General features: G+C 42.5%; 5 non-coding genes across 5 annotated transcripts; all 5 read left to right on the forward strand.

Annotated features, from left to right (window-relative positions):
• The first annotated feature begins 435 nt into the window (after window positions 1–435).
• On the forward strand, window positions 436–506 carry trnag-gcc (transfer RNA glycine (anticodon GCC)). Its single transcript has one exon. It is a non-coding gene; the product is annotated as a tRNA-Gly (tRNA).
• Window positions 507–1,577: 1,071 nt separating this feature from the next.
• trnad-guc (transfer RNA aspartic acid (anticodon GUC)) lies at window positions 1,578–1,649 on the forward strand. Its single transcript has one exon. It is a non-coding gene; the product is annotated as a tRNA-Asp (tRNA).
• Window positions 1,650–1,981: 332 nt separating this feature from the next.
• trnav-aac (transfer RNA valine (anticodon AAC)) lies at window positions 1,982–2,054 on the forward strand. The gene has a single exon. It is a non-coding gene; the product is annotated as a tRNA-Val (tRNA).
• A 549-nt stretch (window positions 2,055–2,603) lies between these two features.
• On the forward strand, window positions 2,604–2,674 carry trnag-gcc (transfer RNA glycine (anticodon GCC)). Its single transcript has one exon. It is a non-coding gene; the product is annotated as a tRNA-Gly (tRNA).
• A 14,343-nt stretch (window positions 2,675–17,017) lies between these two features.
• Window positions 17,018–17,088, forward strand: trnag-gcc (transfer RNA glycine (anticodon GCC)). The gene has a single exon. It is a non-coding gene; the product is annotated as a tRNA-Gly (tRNA).
• The last annotated feature ends 438 nt before the right edge of the window (window positions 17,089–17,526 follow it).

Here is a 17,526-nt window from a genome sequence, read left to right on the forward strand (position 1 = left end):
GCCCAAACAACTACCTCTTTCCCTACTGTATTTATTTTTGCTCCTTTGCACCCCATTATTTATATCTCTACTTTGCACATTCTTCCACTGCAAATCAACCATTCCAGTGTTTTACTTGCTATATTGTATTTACTTCGCCACCATGGCCTTTTTTGCCTTTACCTCCCTTATCTCACCTCACTTGCTCACATTGTATATAGACTTATTTTTCTACTCTATTATTGACTTGTTTTTGTTTGTTTGTTTTACTCCATGTGTAACTCTGTGTTGTTGTGTGTGTCAAATTGCTTTGCTTTACCTTGGCCAGGTCGCAATTGTAAATGAGAGCTTGCTCTCAACCTGCCTACCAAGTTTAAATAAAGGTGAAATAAAAACAAATAAATAAATATTTTTTATCAAAATACATTTAAGATATAGATTTTTATTTATTACCAAGCATTGGTGGTTCAGTGGTAGAATTCTCGCCTGCCACGCGGGAGGCCCGGGTTCGATTCCCGGCCAATGCATTAAAATGTTTTGCTTTGGTCACCCATGTTATTTTGGTAGAAGGGTTGATTGTTGAGCAACAAAACCGACACGTGCGTAACAGACAAGTTTGGCTTAGATTGTTGACATGTAAACTATATTTTGTCTCCAATGTTTATTGAAACAAATACATTTGCACAATGAGCACTTGATGTCTCTCAAATATATTGTTACAGTTGTTGGTTAGCTAGCTAGTGAATTTTTGCCATATTAACATAGACGTGACATCAGTTAAAATACCGCACCAAGCTAAAGGCTAGAGCTGCCGCTTTCAAGGAGCGGGACACTAATCCAGACGCTTATAAGAAATCCTGCTGTGCCCTCAGACAAACAGGCAAATACAGGATAAAAATGGAATCCTACTACACCAGCACGGATGCTTGTCGGATGTGGCAGTGCTTGCAAACTTTTACGGACTACGACGGGAAACCCAGCCTTTAGCTGCCCAGTGACGCAAGCCTACCAGACGAGCTAAAAACCTTTTATGCTCGCCTCGACGCAAGCAACACTGAAGCATGCATGAGAGCACCAGCTGTTCCTGACAACTGTGTGATCACGTTCTCCATAGCCGATGTGAGTGTAGCCGATGTGAAATTGCTAAGTAGTGGTTCCCCTTGCTCTGCAAGGGCCGTGGCTTTTGTGGAGCTTTTGTGGAGCGATGGGTAACGATGCTTCAAGGGTGACTGTTGTCTGTGTGCAGAGCGTCCCTGGTTCGAGCACAGGTTGGCGAGGGGACGGACGTAAAGTCTGTACTGTTACATTGATGCTGTTGACCCGGATCACTGGTTGCTGCGGAAAGAGGAGGAGGTCAAAAGGTGTAGCCGATGTGAAATTGCTAGCTAGTTAGCGGTGGTGCGTGCTAGTGGAGTTTCAATTGGTGACGTCACTTGCTCTGAGACCTTGAAGTAGTGGTTCCCCTTGCTCTGCAAGGGCTGTGGCTTTTGTGGAGCCATGGGTAACAATGCTTCAAGGGTGACTGTACCTCTTTATAACGCATTACATGCGAAAATGATATCAGTTATATAATCACCATTGTGATCTTGTATGTGTAGTCCTCGTTAGTATAGTGGTCAGTATCCCCGCCTGTCACGCGGGAGACCGGGGTTCAATTCCCCGACGGGGAGGGACATTTTATAGTTTAAGGCTTTTTCAATGTTGATTTTGAATTAGGTTTTTCCGCTTTTAGTTTAAATGCACCTTATTGCTGTAACCAACTGCAAAATACAGTGCAATTTGACGCTCTGCAATGTTAAAATCTTGATTGGGGAACTATTTCCTGAGGAATGTTTCTGTTTTTCTTGATTGTTGTATTTTATTTGATTTTGTGTATGAATTGAACGCGAGAGACCCTTGTCTTAATGGTGACGTTTAAAAGTAGAAGTAGAAGCTACTGTATGCTATCGGTTACGTTAATATGCAGTTGGTTTATTTTGAGTACTTCTGCTAAATGAGTTCAGTTTCCGTAGTGTAGTGGTTATCACGTTCGCCTAACACGCGAAAGGTCCCCGGTTCGAGACCGGGCGGAAACACATTTTCAAAAAGGAAATTGTTATGTTAATCTATGGTAAATGTCTGAAAATAAACAAACAAATACAATATTGTTTTGAACATTGTTTGGGACACTGACTCCCGACTGAACGTTATACTCAATGCATTTATCAATTGGTGTTGATTAAGATTTAGTCAAAAGTGCATTATAGTAGCTTGATATTAAGTCCATTCGCTCATTTTTTATGCCTGACATGCGGTGATGATTTGTTCATTTTTCATGCCTGACATGCGGTGATGATAATAAGTGGTGTATTAGCCTACACTTGTATTGACATTTTAGTTTTAATTATTGTGATTGGCTCATGTTTTACCAGTATGGCATACCCCCACTATTTACTGGACCATATGAGCCTACTTTCACCCCATGGCTGTAACACAACAGAATGTAGTCAATTGGGTGTGAAGGATTTCTGAAGGCTCTGTACCTCCGTGTATGAATTACAAGTCATCACATGCAAAAACGATAATTTGGTTAAATGACTGTTTTATAGAACTATTTAACGACCTAGATTTTTATGTAGGGATAAGCATTGGTGGTTCAGTGGTAGAATTCTCGCCTGCCACGCGGGAGGCCCGGGTTCGATTCCCGGCCAATGCATCAACATGTTTTGCTTCGGTTACCAATGTTATTTGTAGGTTGGTTGTTTAGCAACATAACCGACACGTGCGCAACTGTGGGGCGAAACAGACAAGGTTGGCTAAGATTGTTGACATGTAAGCTATATTTTGTCTCCAATTGTTACACACGCTTCTTGGAGGCGGGAACGCAACACCCTGCTACTGTTAGTGTTTAAATACTGGAGAGTTGAGACCAAATCACAGACGCTGGACAGAGTGGATTTCAGTTGTAACAAAAGACAGTTTTAATGAGTCAAAGATATCTTGTCCCGCAGTTTTACGTGCACGGATCTAGTTCATATAACTCGGCAAGGAGTCAGGTGAAAAAGAGACCTTATACAAAGGTTACATTCATTTTTATACATAGAATAAAGTAGGTGGAGTCTTGTCGTTTCGGTCTTCTGACTGGTCGGAGGGTTGGAGGCGGGCCTTGCTCTAGCCAGAGCGGGCCCCATTGGTGCACAGCAAAAGTCCTTTGCTCTTGGGAACCGACCAGTAGAGGGGGTTGAGATGTGTGTTTATACAAGGAGATATTTGTGTGTCTGGAAATCTGATACCGGAGAGCAGAGGGGGTCGTGAAAGAAGAGAACAGAGGGGGTCAGTCTTATGGCTGGGTGTATGTGTTCTTGCGATGGAATGTCTTTGTTTATATGAGCTATGTGTATGAATATTTATATAACAAATCCCCCTCTTCACATCTATTAGACGTGAAAACTATAGTGCAATGGTGGTGGTTGCATTCGTGGGTATACATAAGGTGGTGCTTCTAACCTTGTCTGGTGTGCATGGTGGGTCTGTAGGTGTAGTGCTACGTTTGGGACGGGAGTGATTGGAGGGAGTGATATCAGGAACGGAGTTAGGGACATGTGTAGGGGTTGGTGTACGTGTTGTGGCAGGGTGAAATAGTTGTTCAATTAACCATGTGAAACTGCCCAGGGACACCCCAGATATCAGTAAGAATATCACAAATAAAGGCCAGATATCCCCAGCCTCACCCAGGGAGGGAGAAATGTCCCTCTAAATGGGCGAGGCTCCTTTTTCAGGGGAGGCGGAGTTTGATGCCGCATCACCTGAGGAAGGAGTGTCTTCATTTGGAATCGAATTTAGGCCGCTCAAATCAGCTCTGACTTCAGTCAGTGTTCTGGAAGGAGTTGGGGCTAGGGTGCAATGTGTCAGGTGGTGCCAAGGTGCGCCTGATTTACCTTTGACCTGGACTGAGTGTGAAGTAACCTCCTTCACTTCGTACGGTCCAGTCCATCTGGGTTCCAGCCACTTTCTCTTGTGGACTTTAACCCTCACCCAGTCACCAACTTTTACCTTCAGTAGTGGCGTGTCCCCCGGCAGCTCCCCCTCCTGGACCTTATGAACCTGGGTAGAGAGTGCTGCAGAGAGAACCGTCAGTTTTTTCACATAATTAGACATTACAATTTGTTGTACATCAAGAGCGGGCATATGACCTCCCTCCCTTGGTGAACCAGGCATGACTCTTCCAGTCATTATCTCATGAGGCACATACTTTAGCTATCTTAGCTTTTGCTTTAAGTTTGACGTTCCACCAGATTTTGGGATTGGGGCCTGTACACAGATCCAAATCTGTGGGTTATGCCAAATCTTTCTTCCACCTGTCTCAGGTGTTAGTTACTGAAATGTGAGCCATTTGTCAAATTTGATTTGTCTTGGGATGCCATACCTGGGTATTAGTTTGGTTTGTAGCCACTTAAAGACTGACCCAGCATCCCACTTCGCTGTTGGTATTGCTTCTACCCATTTGGAGAACCTATTTACCATAACTAGGAGATAGCGTTTGTTTTTAGATACATTATCGGGGCCCATGTCGGTGTAATCTATACTAATATCCTGAAAACATGCATTAGGTACTAAGTATGAGCCCATTGGTGTTCGATGTGGTTTCTTTGGGTTGTGTCTGTCACAAACATTGCATTTGTCACAAAATAAATCATCGTCATAAAATAAGTCAGTCATATTTTTTATGTGAGGGTGCCACCAGATGTGCGAGGCCTTTTGGAGGGTCTTTAGTTTGCCTTCGTGTGTGGGGCCATGTGTTTCTCATAAAAGTTCTGGGTCCATCAGTGTGGACTGCTTCATGGGCATAGGCTGAGTCTGTATAGATATTCACAGTCTTTCCTTTTCCTGCCGTGGGTGGTGGGCATCTTCATGGCCAGGGAATGATGTTCCCTGCCATTCCCAGGAACTGCGGTTGGTTGTATCCTCCCTGCTGCTGTTGCATGTGAGTAGGTGGTTGTATGCAGGTGCTGACTGCTGCTGGGAACTGGGTCCTGGTTGATGGTGTTGCAGAGGTGGGTTTCCCCCACTTCCTCTTGCTCTCTATTGCTGTTGCTGCGGGGAGAGTGGTTTCATGCAATCTCTGGCAAAATGACCGGGAATTCCGCAGTTAAAACACTGGTAGTTTCCCCCTCTGTGTTGTCCAGTGTAGGGACCCCGTCGAGCCCATACTGGGTGTTGTTGTTGCAGGATATACTGCTGTGGGGGAGGGTATTGGGGTGTTTGGGCCCCCCTAGTGGCAGTGAGTGAGGCTGCCTGCTGTTGGATCATCTGAGAGACAGTCTGGGCGACTATTTGGGAGATGTCTGTTTTGGTGCCTGACTCCTTCGTTTCTTCCGCCACCATCTGTTTCTTAGGTTTTTCTCCTTGTTGTGCTTCCTTCAATTGGAGTTTCAGGAGTTGTACCTGGAGGGACTGCACCTGGCTCTCAGCACCCCCTCTTTCCTTGTTGTGCTGGGTCACATGGTGGTGCACATGCGTATTGAATTGGGTCAGAGGAAGTGCAATCAACCCTACCGTTCCTCTGAGTTTGGTTTTAACATCTCCAGGACACCCGTTGACCACCATTTCCTTCCACATGCTGAGTGTGGTATCAGTGTGATCGAATGGTTCTTCGTGGACCGATCTCCATGTGGTCTTAGCCCTGTCCAGGTATGCTGCAGGTTGCTCACCTGGGTTGATTGTAAAGGAGGATAAGGTGGCATGGTTTCTTTCTGTAGGGTATGCTCTCCGTAGAACTTCCCATAATCTGGTACGGAAGTGGTCTATGGGCAGTGTTGGGGCCCGCCATCCAAGGTCAGCTGCTGTCATGAGGGCCTCCATGGTTCCGTGGTCGGTGGCTCTTGCTAGAAGTGCTTTCATGTCTCCTAGGCAGAGTTGCAGGCCTGACGTAAGTGTCTGCAGTTGAAGTAGCCACGCTGAAGCTCCTCCATGTAGGCTAGGCATCTGTCCCATCGGTGTTGTTAAATCAGTCATTTTCCAGGGCTGGTACTCCACAGTGTGTGCATCACCTGGTGTCGGTCGCAGGGGGTACTGTCCTGCCATCTCCTGCTCTCGCTCTCTTCTATCAGCAATTCTGGAGGACCGACGGAGTGTTTCGGACCCCATTGATTCGGTAACTTCAGTTACTGTTCCTCTCATTATGCCTTCCACACGGTAGGCTCCCTCTCTGTTGTTATCTTGGTTAGCTATTAGCTCCCTGAGTTCCTTAGCTCGAGCTATTGATGATTTCAGCAGCTCCTGCATCTTAGTCACGTTTGTAGCTCCCATCGGAGCTGGGGTGAGCACCATGTCAATTTCTTCTTCGTTTTCGATATCCATGTTCTGATGACAGTCCTCCCTATCCGTCTGATAGAAGTGGTTTGAATCTAATCTTGTTTGTAGGTGTCCTCTGGTTTCAGAGGTGAGAGAGTTCACAGAGGAGCATTGCGGCCTCCGTTCCTGGGGGAGGCCTCCTGCTCCTGGAATCCCAGTTTCGAACTGTTCACATATCATATGGCCACCCGTTATCCCCAGTGTCATTTCCCCTTTTAACTCCCCTTGGTCTATTCTCAGAACTGGAGCCTGTATTGTGGGAGGTGCCCTGGGCAGGAATGGGTTGTGTGATGGGCTCCGGTGATTTTGTCCTTTTGAGTATGGCGGGGGCTGAACTGCCTCCATTGTCAATTGTGGATATAGTGAGGGAGAAACGGCCACAGGGGGAGCCGTGGGCAAGTTCTCAGGCGGAGCTTTAACATCCCCCGACGCCACAGTAGCCACGCACATCATGTCTGGTGTGTTTTTGGGCTGCACCCTCCTACACTCCCCTATAGCCCATGTCCCTATCTTCCATTCTGCTTCTGCTCTCTCTCTCTCTCGTGCCTACTTTTTTGAACATGTGTATCTTGTTTCTCTCCGTCTCACTCGCTTTTGCATGCTCTACTGCGTCCTCTAGTTATTTTTGCATATCTTGGAGTTTCCCCCATGTAGGGGGTCCTCTGCTAAAGTAACCTGCTTGTGTCCATTTTAGCCTTAATCCTTTCCACACTTTCTCCACTTTCCCATACTGTTCTTTACCTCCCGCTCTATCAATCATACTCTGATCTAAATATTCCTTGAATTTGAGTTTGGGCGTGGTGGCTGCAGACATTTTATCTAAGTCGTCTGATATTGTGTATAGTGCGTTTATCTAAGTTTTAGTCAGTCCTTTGTGTGGTGTTTATTTCTATCTTTGTATACCCAGCCCGTACTGTGGTGTTAGCTCAGACTCATCGCATGCGCCCCCACCCTCGCACAGATCAGTAATGTGGTTGCAGTTACGTGTGTGCCTCTCCGGCATGTAATTTGAATCTGTTCAGCGATTTGTTTAGGTAATTTTCTAGAAATGATTCGGCGATTTCCTTTTGGAACAATATATCAGTGAATATATGCTTAGTTTATATGCTTAATCACCGGAGCCCGTCACACAACCCATTCCTGCCCAGGGCACCTCCCACAATACAGGCTCCAGTTCTGAGAATAGACCAAGGGGAGTTAAAAGGGGAAATGACACTGGGGATAACGGGTGGCCATATGATATGTGAACAGTTCGAAACTGGGATTCCAGGAGCAGGAGGCCTCCCCCAGGAACGGAGGCCGCAATGCTCCTCTGTGAACTCTCTCACCTCTGAAACCAGAGGACACCTACAAACAAGAAGTGCTTAGCTCGGCGGCTTATTTAAGTACTTTCTAGAAATAATTCAGTAAGTTCCTTTATGAACTTATATCAGTAAATTCCAGCGATTCTATAGCAATTGTCAGAATAATTTTAAACTTTAGGCAATATCAACAGGAATGAAAAAAGCGAAAATCAGTGTTTTAGCCCGGCTGCTGTCAATCAAAGTTGCACGGCCATTCGACTACTAAGGTAGCTTTGTCTATCAGCACGTGTGCATAATAGCCCAGTTACGTATCCCAACCTAGCGGTTTACTCCGCGACAAACGTTTCTTTCAATTTAATTTCCCCGGTCTTAAAATCATGGAATGTCAACTCTGGTTCATATGTTTTGTTTGATGTGCAATAGCCACCTCATTCCCGATCTCTGTCTTGTGGAAATGTGCCAAACTTACATATCCTGTATCTACTCGACTACACCTCTTACATAACCTATTAAATAATACACAGCTTTTTTAATAGGGCATTTTTCATGCAGATTCATTCGATCCAACCACACCTCCACAAGACCTATTCGATATTATATGTATCAATAGGAGATTTTACTTGCAGATTCGGTTCAGCTATCATTCAACTATAACCACACCTCCACAAGACCTTATTCAATAGTACAGAACGTATCAAAATAGGACATTTTTACTTGCAGATTCAGTTCATCTATCATTCATTCATTCGTATGAAATTCTCATTGAATTTCCAACATCCATAATTGTGTCCTTTACGTGTTAAAACACAGCCACTATTTAACGTCACCTCTATACACAACCCAATATATATATAATTAGGACAGTTTTCTATGCAGATTTCAGAACAAATAGGGTCCCTGGAGGAATTTAACACATTGGTCAATCACAATTCACACATTCCTATTAAAATAACTGAGTATAGGCCAATTAATAAAAAATAAAAATATATATATATATTTAAAAAAAAAATAAATTATACAAAACAAGATATCTTTAATCAATGCCTTAGGTTCTTATGTAAACATTTTTTGGCAACGATTCATACTCCCGCCCAGTACTTTCTGATCAAATTTTGGTTTAGGCTATAATACAATATGCAGATTTCGATTTAACAGGCTCTGCTCACCTTATTTAGAGCGCTCCGATCAGATTTCCTGAGGCAAGATGAATGGCTCACTCTTCCGTCTGATTTTTTAGCCGTGATCAGTCTCGTCCTCTCACACTAACTTATCATAGATCGAATTCAAGAATAACCATCCTCTGCTACCAAGTTCTGTTAGTGTTTAAATACTGGAGAGTTGAGACCAAATCACGGACGCTGGACAGAGTGGATTTCAGTTGTAACAAAAGACAGTTTTAATGAGTCAAAGATATCTTGTCCCGCAGTTTTACGTGCACGGATCTAGTTCATATAACTCGGCAAGGAGTCAGGTGAAAAAGAGACCTTATACAAAGGTTACATTCATTTTTATACATAGAATAAAGTAGGTGGAGTCTTGTCGTTTCGGTCTTCTGACTGGTCGGAGGGTTGGAGGCGGGCCTTGCTCTAGCCAGAGCGGGCCCCATTGGTGCACAGCAAAAGTCCTTTGCTCTTGGGAACCGACCAGTAGAGGGGGTTGAGATGTGTGTTTATACAAGGAGATATTTGTGTGTCTGGAAATCTGATACCGGAGAGCAGAGGGGGTCGTGAAAGAAGAGAACAGAGGGGGTCAGTCTTATGGCTGGGTGTATGTGTTCTTGCGATGGAATGTCTTTGTTTATATGAGCTATGTGTATGAATATTTATATAACACTACACACAAGTCCATGGAGTAAAAGAGGTATGTGATTGTAGGTGCGGGTAAGGATGACAGAAGCAGAGAATGTTACCGTTTACTGGGAATTTATTTCCTTAACACGGTATTAACACGGTAATGTGGGGAAAAGGGGCTGGATGGAACCAAAGCAAAGAAAGTAGAAGTTAGAGTCCCCTCTCCTAAGTTAAACAATTCCGTCTCTGAGGAACAACCAACACAGGACATCCAAGAACTTACCTACCAACTACTTACCTAACCTTAATGCCACCTGGCGCGCTAACCAAACTACAGGGGGTGGTCCGCCCAGGTCTTACCTAGTGTGCATAGACAGAGTACATACTACGGGTATATGTATGCCAGCATGCCTCTTGCCTAAGCACTCCCAAGGTGCCTTCCCCATCCCCCCTGGGAACAAATGAAACAGAATAATACAAACTTAAAGTGAACAATTTCAATAATCAAAACCACTAAGTCCTATTTGAGCACACACATACCTCAGAAGTAGCAACTACAAAATAAGTTAAACAATTCCGTCTCTGAGGAACAACCAACACAGGACATCCAAGAAGCTCTCTCCTAACAAAGGAACACTGGTTTTTATCCAGCTGCAGAAGGAGTTTGTAATTGCCGACAGCTGTATGCCCTAACTCGAGGGCGGGATCAGAGCTCCAATCTGCAATGGGGCCGACCAATCAGCTGGTTGAGAGAATTCAGGAAGCCATTTCCTGAAATACACACATACATATACACAAACCCACAACAGAAACTGGTGAACGTAACACGCCCACCTCAAAACCTGCAAACTCCCAGTTTGCAAAAACAAAAACCAACATGCATCCCCAGTTACTAAACCCGTGATAGAGCGTAGGCAACCACATTCGCCAAACCCTTCACATATTTAATTTGTATATTGTATTATTGTACAATCAGAGCCCACCGCCTCTGATTGTACATTTGCTTCAAAAACACCAAAGGATTATGGTCCGTGAAGACCAGTACAGGCAAGGCGCTGGAGCCCACATATACCTACAAAAAACTGTAAGTCTATTAATAAAGCCAGCGTCTCTTGTTCAATGGTGGAGTACCTTGACGGACACGAGTTTAACTTACGGGTGAAGAAACTGATGGACTGATCCACTCCCTCTTCATCTTCCTGGAAGAGAACCGGACCCACCCCCACTATACTAGGGTCTACCTCCAACTTAAAAGGTTTGTCAAAGTTGGGGGCGGCAAGCACTGGGGCACAACAAAGTAGTGCTTTGGCGGACTCAAAAGTGTAGTTACAGTCCTGGGACCACTTAAAAGGTGCTTTGGGACTTAGCAGAGATTTAAGGGTAACTACTACAGTTGAAAAATTCTTACAGAACCTACGATAGTACCCTACCATCCCCAGGAATCTGCGCAACTGGCGGAGAGTCGTGGGAGCAGGAAAAGCAACAATTGCTTCCACTTTGTCAGTTACTGGGCGCACTTGACCTCGTCCCACCTGCTTCCCTAAGTAAGTCACAGTAGCCTTCCCAAACTCACACTTGGCCAAATTGAGGGTTAAAGAAGCATTCTCCAACCGCTGAAACACACGTTTCAAGGTGGCAAGATGATCAGACCAACTAGGGAACGTAACACCAATGTTTATTGAAAACATAAATAAATGTGCATAATAAGCACTTGTTGTCTCTAAAATATATTGTTACAGTTGTTGGTTTGCTAGCTAGTGAATTTTTGTCATATTAACATAGACGTGATATCAGTTAAAACACCTCAAAACAAGACATGGTATCAAGAACAAGATAAAACTAGCTGAAACGAGCCAGTTACGATTCCCTCATTGTTGTTAATTATCTGACCATCCAGAATCCAGAATCACAATACAATCACAATCACATACTGACTTCTGCCCCATTGAAGCATGCACATTGTTTTTGTGACGCTAATCCATCTATTTTGTTATTATCCTCTCTTCCCTCTACCACTTCTTGTAGTATGTTTACCTGCTCCGATCCCTGTGGTTGACTCATTTGTATTTATTATGGATCCCCATTACCTTCTGCCAAGGCAGCAGCTACTCTCCCTAGGCTCTGGCAAAATTAAGGCAGTTATACATTTTAAAAACATTACAATACATTCATAACAGATTTCACAACACACTAAGTGTGTTGCACTAAGGCCCCTACAACACTACCACATATCAACAACACAAAATCCATGTATACGTGTGTAAATTGTGCGTATGTAATCATGTGTGTGCATGCGTGTGTCTGTGCCTATGTTTGTGTTGCTTCACAGTCCCTGCTGTTCCAGCAGGTGTATTTGTATCTGTTAATTTTTCTCAATCTGAATCTACTGCATGCATCAGTGTTGATGGAATTTATAGGTTTAAACGAATGATTAGAATACTCAACCATGATACCATATAATTGTATGAAATTGATTAGAATCATAATTAATTAATGATGGGGGTCTAAACACAGACTGTCTGAGCAAAATTCAGATTTTACTTACCAACTACAGAAATTCTGTCCGACCTTGGCCAGGGGCCACTGAGAGATTTGGTCTCACGGCCTCCCCAATCTTGGGGGAGGACAGGGAGTGCTTCTCACGGTCTCTGTAATCTATGTCGGCTGGGTAGGGAGACAGTATGTGTGCAGGATACCTACTGTTTGTGTGGAAGTATGTGCGTCGCTATAAAATGGATGTCTTTGTATTGTGGACTTCAGAACGTTTCTGTGAATAAACATTCGACTATTGTAGACTGGGCCTCTGTCTGTTTTAATTTCAACCAGTATCTTACAAATCCTGGTTTGCAGACTGAGTAGTTTAATTTAATTGGTTTATGAACATCGAGAACATAATTCCGGATCCCAATACCTGTCCCTGCCGTCCGAAGGTACCACGCCGAAATACCGTGCACGGGCGGGTCATTGACCCGTAATTTAAAGACCTGTCCCCTGACATTGGGGTTCCATAACACGCCGGTATATACCTAAGGTCGGCAGAGACGGTGACGGGATCCAACCAACATTGCTTTTCCCAGTCTTCAAGACAAGGTCAGTAATATTTATTCACAAATTTGGGGAAATTATTTAAGATATCTTTGATTTGATGTTCTAAATATTTAGAATATATCAATAATAGGAGCTTGGTTATTCTAAACAGATTCACTAGGAGGCTTTTACTTTGTGTATTAACCAAAAATCGATTGAGGGAGCAGGTCCGCAATGACCTGAGGTACATGTGCACTACCATAAATAAAAATAGCTTAATAATTGAGGTCTGTGAGGAATGGCCGAAAGGTTATTTGAGGGATGGCCGAGAGGTTATTAGCAAGGGATATAAATAGGTGCTGTGAGATAGGACGAGGAGTTTGTGCAAATAGGAAAACTTAAATGGTTAATTAACATGTGGTAAATTAGCCCTAAACCCAATCCAAAAGACATACCTAAATAAAATCCTAAAGTGTGAGGATATTGCTTTGTGAGATGGGTTTGTGAGATGGGACGGTAATTCTATGCGAACAAATAACTTAAATGGTCAATTAACAAACGTGAATTAGCCATAGATCCGATTCAAAAGACAAATACTGAAATAATGTCCAAAAAATGGAGAAAGAAGGGAGACCTAATATAGCGGAGTGAGATACGAGACATTCACGTCAAAAGAACACGCAACAACAGAAAAATAGGCTGCTGACTAGGGATTTACGACCCCTGGAAAATAGCTTATAGTTGTAAATGGGTGAAACCTAAAGTCCGATCGCCACCACTATAGATAAAGTTTCAAGAAAGGAATTTAGCAACATAGGCGCAAAATAGGTCTGACTATTCCACGAAAGGAGATACCCACATAGATTGAGAGATTAAAGAGAGCACATACATAGATCATAGAAATACATACACATAGATTGTGAGGAGAAGCATAATAACCATAATAGTAACATGGAGAGTAGAAAATGGATAGAACCCGAGAACAGAAAATGTTACAACTGTAGCAAGCCAGGACCTTTGGCTAAGGAGTGTGAGGAACCATGCATGCACTGCGATAAGGTGGGCCACAATCACCGAGACTGTAGAGAAAGGACAGAAAGGATAGGAGAGAGGGTAAAAGGCAGAACAGAGAAAATGGTCAGGTGCCTACAGCCAGACAGAGGAGGAATAGAAAAGAAAGGAGCTCAGTACATAATGGTAACTGTAGTAGGATGTCCCTTGGGGGCATCCGTACCTATGTAGGACATGCAAGGGTTAGGTGAATAAACAGGCTGGAGCTAGAACCTCGTGGTCGCGCGTCTTTATTTTAGATCATACTACATGGTGTCAGAAGTGGTTTTAAAATTCACATAAACGTGAAGGAGGTACCAAGTAAATCATACATTCAGGCTGTTTCAAAGCAGGAAGGGCACAAAGATTCAAATAGTTCCCCTAATTTCAGTTTATGTGACAAACAGAGCAAGTGTAGTTGCACTGTTTAATCTCTGCTAAAATGTTCAGACTGTGCCAAATGAAAAATGTTAGCTAGCTACAGTGCCTTCAGAAAGTTTTCAAACCCCTTGACTTAATCAACATTTTGTTGTTATAGTGGTCAGTATCCCCGCCTGTCACGCGGGAGACCGGGGTTCAATTCCCCGACGGGGAGTGATACAATTTTGTTTGAACCATTAGTTGGATGGACATTTGTGTTCGTTATGCGCATCAGTAATTGGTTGTCATGGGCAAGATAAAATGTAGAATATGATCATTACACATCATGATTGGCTTTAAGGAGAACAGTACACATGCATTATATATTACACAAGTTTACAACTTACTTAACATGAGAAAACATGAGATACCAAAACCACTCACAGGGTTGGGTCTCCGCTGAATTAGGTAAATCCGCTTTTAGTTTTAATGCACCTCATTTCTGGAACCAACTGCAAAATAAACTGCAAGTGGATGCTTTGATGCCGCTCGGGCAATTTTAAAATATTGATTGGGGAACTATTTGCTGAGGAATGTTTCTGTATTTCTTGATTGTTGTGCTTTATTTTTGTTTGAATTTGATTTTGTGTATGAATTGTACATGCAGGGCTCCCTTGCGAAAAATATCCTGGTCTTAATGGTGACTCCTTGTTTTTAAAAAAGGTTTTAAAAAAAATAATGTGTGTGTATATACAGTGGGGAGAACAAGTATTTGATACACTGCCGATTTTGCAGGTTTTCCAACTTACAAAGCATGTAGAGGTCTGTAATTTTTTTTATCATGGGTACACTTCAACTGTGAGAGGCGGAATCTAAAACAAAAATCCAGAAAATCACATTGTATGATTTTTAAGTAATTAATTTGCATTTTATTGCATGTATTTGATACATCAGAAAAGCAGAACCTAATATTTGAAACCTTTGTTCGCAATTACAGAGATCATACGTTTCCTGTAGTTCTTGATCAGGTTTGCAGCAGGGATTTTGGCCCACTCCTCCATACAGACCTTCTCCAGATCTTTCAGGTTTCAGGGCTGTCGCTGGGCAATATGGACTTTCAGCTCCCTCCAAAGATTTTCTATTGGGTTCATGTCTGGAGACTGACTAGTCCAAAAACACAGTGTTGGAGAAGAAAGTAAAAGTGCAATATGTGCCATGTAAAAAAGCTAACGTTTAAGTTCCTTGCTCAGAACATGAGAACATATGAAAGCTGGTGGTTCAATATTCCCAGTTCTTCAATATTCCCAGTTAAGAAGTTATAGGTTGTAGTTATTATAGGAATTATGATGCATCGACTATTTCTCTCTATACCATTTGCATTTCATAAACCTTTGACTATTGGATGTTCTAATAGGCACTTTAGTATTGCCAGCCTAATCTCAGGAGTTGATAGGCTTGAAATCATAAACAGCGCTGTGGGGCAAATGCAGTAAAGTTTGAATGAATGCTTACGAGCCTGCTGCCGCCTACCACCGCTCAGTCAGACCGCTCTTTCAAATCATAGACTTAATTATAATATAATAAACACAGAGATACGAGCCGTTGGTCATTAATATGGTCAAATCCGGAAGCTATCATTTCGAAAACAAAACGTTTATTATTTCAGTCAAAAACGGAAACGTTCTGTATTTTATTGAATGGGCGGCAACCCTAAGTCTAAATATTGTTGTTACATTGCACAACCTTCAATGTTATGTCATTATTATGGACAAATAATAATTCGGACAAATAAGTTCGCAACAAGCCAGGTGGCCCAAACTGTTGCATTTACCCTGACTCTGCGTGCAATGAACGCAAGAGAAGTGACACAATTTCCCAAGTTAATATTGCCTGCTAAATATGCAGGTTTAAAATATATACTTCTGTGTATTGATTTTAAGAAAGGCATTGATATTTATGGTTAGGTACATTCGTGCAACGATTGTGCTTTTTTCACAATGTGCTTTTGTTAAATCATCCCCCGTTTGGCGAAGTAGGCTGTGATTCGATGATAAATTAACAGGCACTGCATTGATTTATGCAAAGCAGGACAAGCTAGTTAACCTAGTAATGTCATCAACCATGTATAGTTAACTAGTGATTATGTGAAGATTGATTGTTTTTTATAAGATACATTTCATGCTAGCTAGCAACTTACCTTGGCTCCTTGCTGCACTCGTGTAACAGGTGGTCAGCCTGCCATGCAGTTTCCTCGTGGAATGCAATGTAATCGGTGTCCAAAAATGCAGATTCAGACCTCTAAAAGAGACATCTGTTACACAAAACAGCAAAAGGTGTAATCACATTTTGCGATTGTCATTAGGCCAGTATTTATGCGTCCACTGTTGTCTGTTTATCTCTGTTGGCCACTCATCTCAGCCTTGGCAGAATGTCAGTGTGTTCGTCTTAACCACATCGCATTGTTGAGCATAGGTTCCACCAGTTTTCAAGTCCATTCGTTCATTTTTCATGCCTGACATGCTGTGATGATAACAATTGGTGTAATAGCCAACAGCTTTCTTGACATTTTAGTTTTAATTATTGTGATAAACTCATGTTTTACCAGTACGGCATACCCCCACTATTTATTTTGGGGACACCATATTGGACCATATGAGCTTACTTTCACCCCATGTCTGTAACACAACAGAATGTAGTCAATTGGGTGTGAATACTTTCTGAAGGCTCTGTACCTCCGTGTATAATTACAACCCATCACATGCAAAAACGATAATTAGGTTGTTTTATTTAAACCATTGGATACACTTGCGATTAGCCCAGTATCTATCTGTTGTTTTGATTGAGCATTTTATGGAGACACATTTTTTTCGAAATTGCATGATTGGAAAGCTGCATCTCTGTAGCGCAATCTGCACGTCATGGATGTGGTGGCAACAGTTTTGTGGAGAAGTTATTTTGGCCTCACAGGTTTAGGCTATTTCTCCGAGCTAGAGCGCCACCTGGTGGTCATACTATTGATGTTTTTATTGATTTCTAATCTTTCTCCAGTTGTCCAATTGAGACGGAAATTATGAGTACCGTATTTCATGTATTCTTACCAAAAATAACTGCTGCCATGCATAAATGACTGTTGTATAGAACTATTTATACAACTGGATTTCTATACAGAGATAAGCATTGGTGGTTCAGTGGTAGAATTCTCGCCTGCCACGCGGGAGGCCCGGGTTCGATTCCCGGCCAATGCATTAATATGTTTTGCTTTGTTATTTTGTTATAGAAGAGTTGGTTGGTGAGCAACAAAACCGACACGTGCGCAACTATGGGGCAAAACAGACAAGGTTGGCTAAGATTGTTGACATGTAAACTATGCAAAGAAAACACATTTTATGATTTTTAATAGGTTCAAACACTTGCATTTACGAGCTTAGATGGTTCTCAAATTAATCAGGTCTCTGCATATAACTACTTAGGGATATGGTTGGATGATAAACTGTCTTTTAAAATGCATATCGACGAACTTTGTAAATGGCTAAAAATCAAGCTTGGCTTCCTCTATAGAAACAGGACATGTTTGTCCTCTTCAAATAGAAGACAAATTGTGCAAGCTACTTTTATGTCAGTTATAGATTATGGGGATATTATTTACATGCATGCTACGGCATCAACACTTAAATCGCTGGATG

The sequence above is a fragment of the Oncorhynchus mykiss genome, chromosome 5 (genome assembly GCF_057628025.1).
Source record: "Oncorhynchus mykiss isolate SJ-2025 chromosome 5, ASM5762802v1, whole genome shotgun sequence".
Taxonomy (NCBI): Eukaryota; Metazoa; Chordata; class Actinopteri; order Salmoniformes; family Salmonidae; genus Oncorhynchus; species Oncorhynchus mykiss.